Raw genomic sequence first — 6,000 nt, 5'->3', positions numbered from 1 at the left:
TCAGGAGCCCAGTTCTCTTCTCTGAGGGTAAAGGCTAGAAGGAAATCTCCTGCAGAGACTATGAGAGACCCAAGTGAGATTTAGGGGTACAGAATTAGGGAAAAAGAGGGATGCCACACTTCCTTTCAGATTTAACCCTCTGATACTTTTTGCCTTTGTATCTCCTGAGAAGGAAAAACATGTTACTTGAATTGGAAAGCACTGAATATCCATGCTCCTATGGTTTCTATGCTTTAGCCTAACATTGTCAACAGCTAGTTGCCAGTTGCAGCTAACATTGTCATCCCTAGTTGCACTTGTGCCAACACAAACACTTCTTTTTCTTCCTAATGTACCTGCTGAGAGCATTATGTCTTGGTCTTGGGGTCACTACGTTACCTTATTTGAACACTTTTGGCCCACACTGGACTGGTGAGACTCCATTCACCCGTTTGTTGTTCTGACATTCCTTTGCACCTTTTATGCTTTTAATTCACCTTTCTTGAGCAAGGATGAACTGGAATTTAAGTGGCATTGCAGAGAGAGACCCTGCTGTGAATTGTGGAACAGTTTTTAAAGTTTCCCTGCTCCTATTGCAAATACCTCACCCCATCTGTGGTAGAAACATCTCTGTATCTTGCAGGTCTGCACCCCCTTAGAGACTGGGTGGGTTACACCAGTTACATGTAGCTGTCTCCACCTGGGATAATCGCTTTAGTCTTCCTTTGTAGTCCAACAAAGAGACGCTCCTAAAGTGATCTCATGGAATACACATCTAAAATTACATCTAGGTGGGTTCTTTTGCTCTTAAGGTAATTGTTTCTGTGCTGAGGAACACCTCTAGCTGTGGTTAGGTTGAAGAGCAGGCACACTTTCCATTCTGGGACATGTCCTCACCTGGTAGGGAAAGTTCTTGTTATTGCTCCTGACTCACACTTCGGGCTGATGGAGCTTCACACCATTTCTGTGCCTTCTGCCTTCGTGGTCTTTGAACTCTCCTGCTGTGGTGCACAACAGCAGCAGTGTCTCCAGGTCAGGACTGGCTCTGCAGCTCTCAGAAGAACGGCTGTCTACACAGAGCAGTTTATCAGAGAACACCCTGCCAAAACCCTATTTCAGGAGAGCTGTTTGTAATAGCTTTCCCTTCAGATGTGTTATTAAAAAGCTTTCTTCTGGAGCAGTTGGTGGTTTTCCAGTGTGGAGTAGTTATTCTGGCGTGCAAGTGCTGAGAGTGGAAAATGGCATCTCTACAGGAATGATACGTGATGTACATTGTTTATTCCTGTAAATTAGGACAAGCTTTCAGGTGAGGAGGAAACTAGACATGACAAGGAACCTCCAGGGGCACAGGTTGTAGGTCCATGCCCAATATAGCTCTGAGGGATCCATCCGTATGAGATACTTCTGAATTACATTTGGCATAGATTTATGTCAGGATACTCTTTCCTTCACTTGGTGCCAATCAGTGGGCTTCATGAAGAGCTATTTTCATGAAATTTAAAATATTATTCCTATAACTATATAGTAACTCAAGTCCAAACCCAGTTTGCCAGGTTCCAACCACTCTTTAGTGCTCCAGGAACCTAAATTAGGATTGCAGTTTCATCTTAAGTTTCTCCAAAACCAGGTGTCATAAAAAATACTCAGCTGTGTGGGTTATCACTCTTTCCTGGAGAAATATCTTCATTTTTCTAACTCAGGTTTGGAGGGCAAAGCAGACCCAGACATGAAATAAACACCTGCCTCTGGAAATCTGGAGATTCAAGGCAGGATGTTGAAATCTCTGTGCTTAACCCCTCCAGCTAGAATGGTTTAGAAAGCTTATAAACTTCCTACCCACCCACTTCCTAACCTGCCTTGCTAGGCAAGCTGTAATTTTTATTTTTAATGAAATCTAATGAAAGTATCACCATACTGCTCCATCAAGTAGATCTTGGGAAGAAGATAGTTAGAGGTATCTTCCAAAGGGAGATTTCATGAGGCTGAATCCTGCCATGCCTTGGCACAGTGACCTCTCTTGGCATAATGGCTTATGCACCAGGTGACCCTGCCATCAGTGCAATGAGTGATTCATTACAGATTTGAGTGATTCACACTTTTCTCCTTATTGGATTGCACCATCCATCCTGGGATGAGTGAATAGATTTGGCTTGGACAAGCTGTGCAACGCACCATCCTGGGTTTATCCATTCACTTACTTAAGTCTTGTTACTTTGTTAAACTTGGATTTTAATAGGAAAAAATACATTGCTGGGGGGTGTTTCAGAACTCTGCAGAAGCCAAGAAGTTTACAAGCCTGAATTTATTTTGTGCCACTATAGCCAGTAGGAAAACAGCTGAATGGGAGCAGCCAGGAATTGGTTCTTCCTTTATAATTTCACCTGTATCTTTTCCCTGGCATGTAGTGATGAGGGACAGAGCCAAGTGGCAAGGCTGAAACACAAACAGAACACTTGCAACCTGGGTGTTAGTTTTGGATCTTGTCTAGAAATAACAGCCAGAGCCACAGTGAGTTTATTGAGGTACATTGCATGGTTCTGCTGGAGAGAAAGGAAGGGAATAAGAAAGTGACAAATGTTATAGAGAAGTGTTCTGTTAGACCAGGATCAAAAGGCGTAGGTTCAAATCCTGGATAATTCCAACTTACAGCTGTATTTGTTGGTCCTATAAGATACTGGAAGAAAAGTTTGAGATTTATGGCAGGAGCACGACATAACAATGTTGTCTCTGACTTCCCTGCTGAATTGAGTTTTCTCTTCTCCTGGAGTTTCCTCTGGGCAACCAGCAGATTCCATAAACTGGAGTGTTACACTGCCTTGATTTTTGACACTGTACAGATTGATAGGGGCAGTTAATTCTAGGTACCTAAATACCTGATATTTTAATCACGCTGTGATTGACATGAGAAATCCCTTGCTTGCACTTCAATAGCTCTGGCAAAACCACCAGGAAGTCAAGCATGAGTTTTTTGTGACAGAGTTTTGGAAATTTCCCTTCTTTGGGGCTTTGTGCTGTGAAAGAGCTTCTTTGGATGTCCATGCAAGGCAACCCTAAAGGCATGGGTGTCTTTCCATGTCCACCCAACTCTAGGAGAGCCCATCAGCTCTGAGGTCTTGTCTCATTATTAACTGCTACATCCTACCTTGTTTATTTGTACCATCCCATGGATTTATTCTAACCACCAGGATGAGTACAAGTACCCTGATCCCCAGTTATTGTAGGAGATGGGCTTTCTTGGAAATCTGTTGCTGCTCAAGGACATCTTTAAATGATTTCTGTTTAGATTATGTGTCCCTAAATTCTGCAGATTGGTGTAGCACAGCAATTCCTGTATTGGCACAGAGAAGCTCCAGCACTGGGGTCTTTCAGGCCTTGCCCACACTTTGATTAGTTTTGGCTTCTGAAAGGATGTCCCGCTTCTTCTAGCGTTGCGTCACTGTCCTTTCCCCAAGCTCCTTCCTAGATAATAACACGGCTCCCTGTTGGGAAAGCAATTGCATAACTTCCCATTGCTCATTTTAAGTCATTGGATCTTGGGCTGCAGTGATTCACCCTCGCAACGCCCCAAGAAGGGAATCTGATATCACTCTCCAATTTACTGATGGAGAAGCTGGGGTGTGGAAAGGTGAAGGATTTGCTTGGGGTCAGGCAGTGAGTCAAGCACAGAGCTGGTGTCGGAGCACCCACCGCACCCCAGATCCTCAGGCTTGCCTGTGTCTAGACTTCTCCAAGCACCAGCTTTGATACTGGTCTTCTCACCATCTTTTACCATGTTGTGGTTCAACTCCAACCAGTGACAAAGTACCATGCGCTGCCCCCTGCCCACCCCCAGCGGGGAAGGCAATGGTAAAAATCTTGTGGGCTGAGATAAGAATAGTTTAATAATTGAAATAAAATAAAATACACTACTACTAGTAATAACAATGACAATGAAGAAAGGAAGACAATAAAACTCAAGAAAGGCATGTGATAACACCATTGCTCACCACCCACTGAGAAATGCCCAGCCTGTTTCCCAGCAGTGATCAGCCAATTCCCCCCAGTTTATGCACTGGACATGGTATTCTATGGCATGGAATATCCCTTTGGCCGATTTGGGTCAGCTCTCCTGGCCGTGCTCCCTCCTGGTTTTTTGTGCACCTGCTCCCTGGCAGAGCATGGGAAACTGACCAGTGCTTGAGTTAGGGCAAGCACTGCTGAGAAACAGCTGAAAAGAAACATCAGTGTGTTATCAACATCATTCTCAACTGAATCCAAATCACTATTAAGAAGGAGATTAATTATTCCAGTTAAAACCAAGACGTACCATCAACCTTGGAACCTCAACATATCCCCTCCTCTCCCTGTTTGTGAGGAAATGCCTGTACCCTCAAGTTGTAACAGAGGGCCTCAGATGCTGGAGACAGAAGAAATGTTCCTACTTGCTTGGAGAACATCACAACCCCACATGCTTTTTGCTCCTCACCTTTCTCTCTCTGGTCTGATGGCCCTGTCCTCACCACCAGGGAAGGAATGGGAACTAGTCTAAGTAAATCTCAATAAAACTACACCACAGAACACATCGACTGCACACTGGTGGCCATGTGTTTTAGCTTGGGAACTGCCAAAAGGGTAAAAAACCCAACATACAGCTTAATTTCCAGCTTTGATAACTTTGATAAAGCATCAGGGTAAAAGGATAGGGCAGAATATAAAGGAGACAGGAGTGCAGGAGGAAATGAGGAGCTTCCATGGCTCTGGTGATGCACTGCAAGATAATGAGGGAAGAAGGTTGAAAATGGGCGTCTTGAGTACTCGTTTGCAAATCCCAGCTGCAGCAAGCATGCATGGGGGTGAGGGAGCACTCACTGTGGTTCAGAGGACCCTATTGATGCTGGCAGTTGCAGACTGGGCTTGAGCACAAAATAACGAGGGAAGTTTCCTGCTCCTGTAATTATGTTTGGACTTGAGTGTTTCCCTGTATTTGATTCCTCACACATTATTGCTTTCTTAGCCACATTCCTGACTGCTTCTCGTGTTGGCTGCAGTTTCTGTACAAAATAAAGGCCCATTCACCACTGTACTAAAAGCTCTGGTTTTTCCACAGGAAAGTTGCTAGTTAAATAAGGGGAAGAGGAAAAGCTGGACATCTGTGGCTTTGCAGAGAAGGCAGGGGAACAAATCAAGGAAAGGGGTTCCTTTCAGTCCTGCAAATTCAGTCAAGAAGCCTGGTGAGTCAAGAAGCCTAGGGAATTTTTACTACTCATTTAACAAAAACCAGATGCCATGAGCTGCACATGTCCATTTAGCAGTCGTCACCTCAGATGGTACAGACTGGGACTGTTTTCATCCAGGCCATCTTGTGGAATAGTCCTAGAGTGATACAGAATGTTACTGACGATGAAAAGGCAGCAAGGGTTGTTTCCTGTGTGGCTTGGTAAGTCTGTGGGCTCCTCACTGAGGTCCTGTGATGGGGATTGGCTCTGCAATGGGGGGGGGTCTCATGTCTTTTCTTTACAGCTTTCAGGGGGGACTGGGCTGCAAGGGCTCTCCCAAAGCTCTGTGAGGGTGACATAACTTGTAACGACACAAAAGAATTTGGACCCAAATGTAGATTTCCATGGAAAGAGACTTGGTCTTGCTCACAGTTCCAGGTTCAGCTAGGTAACTGCCGGAGCTCAGGAAAGCCTTAGACTTAGTTGTTGGGGTTCAAACCCTTCTGCCTCACAGTTTTTCTGTCAAAGCACCTACAGCCTCTGAATCAGCACAGGAACACACATCTGCATGAACCACTTTGCCATCCTGCAAGAGCTTGGGAGGGAAGGAAATCTGAACACAGGGTACCACGCTCACACAAAATGGGTAAGGCACTGCTCAGTCTATGCATCTAACTGAAGCTGGAGAAGGGCAGATATGGCCCTGCATTTTAGGTGGTGATGAAAACAGCAGCGGCTTCAGCAGGCCACATTTAATTCCTTCTTCTTATGAAGCTCCTGAATATTTTGCTCACCTATGCAAGCAATAAGGAAAATGAAAAAACCT

The sequence above is a fragment of the Anomalospiza imberbis genome, chromosome Z (assembly GCF_031753505.1).
Source record: "Anomalospiza imberbis isolate Cuckoo-Finch-1a 21T00152 chromosome Z, ASM3175350v1, whole genome shotgun sequence".
NCBI classification, from domain to species: domain Eukaryota; kingdom Metazoa; phylum Chordata; class Aves; order Passeriformes; family Viduidae; genus Anomalospiza; species Anomalospiza imberbis.
This window is presented reverse-complemented; position numbering follows the sequence as displayed.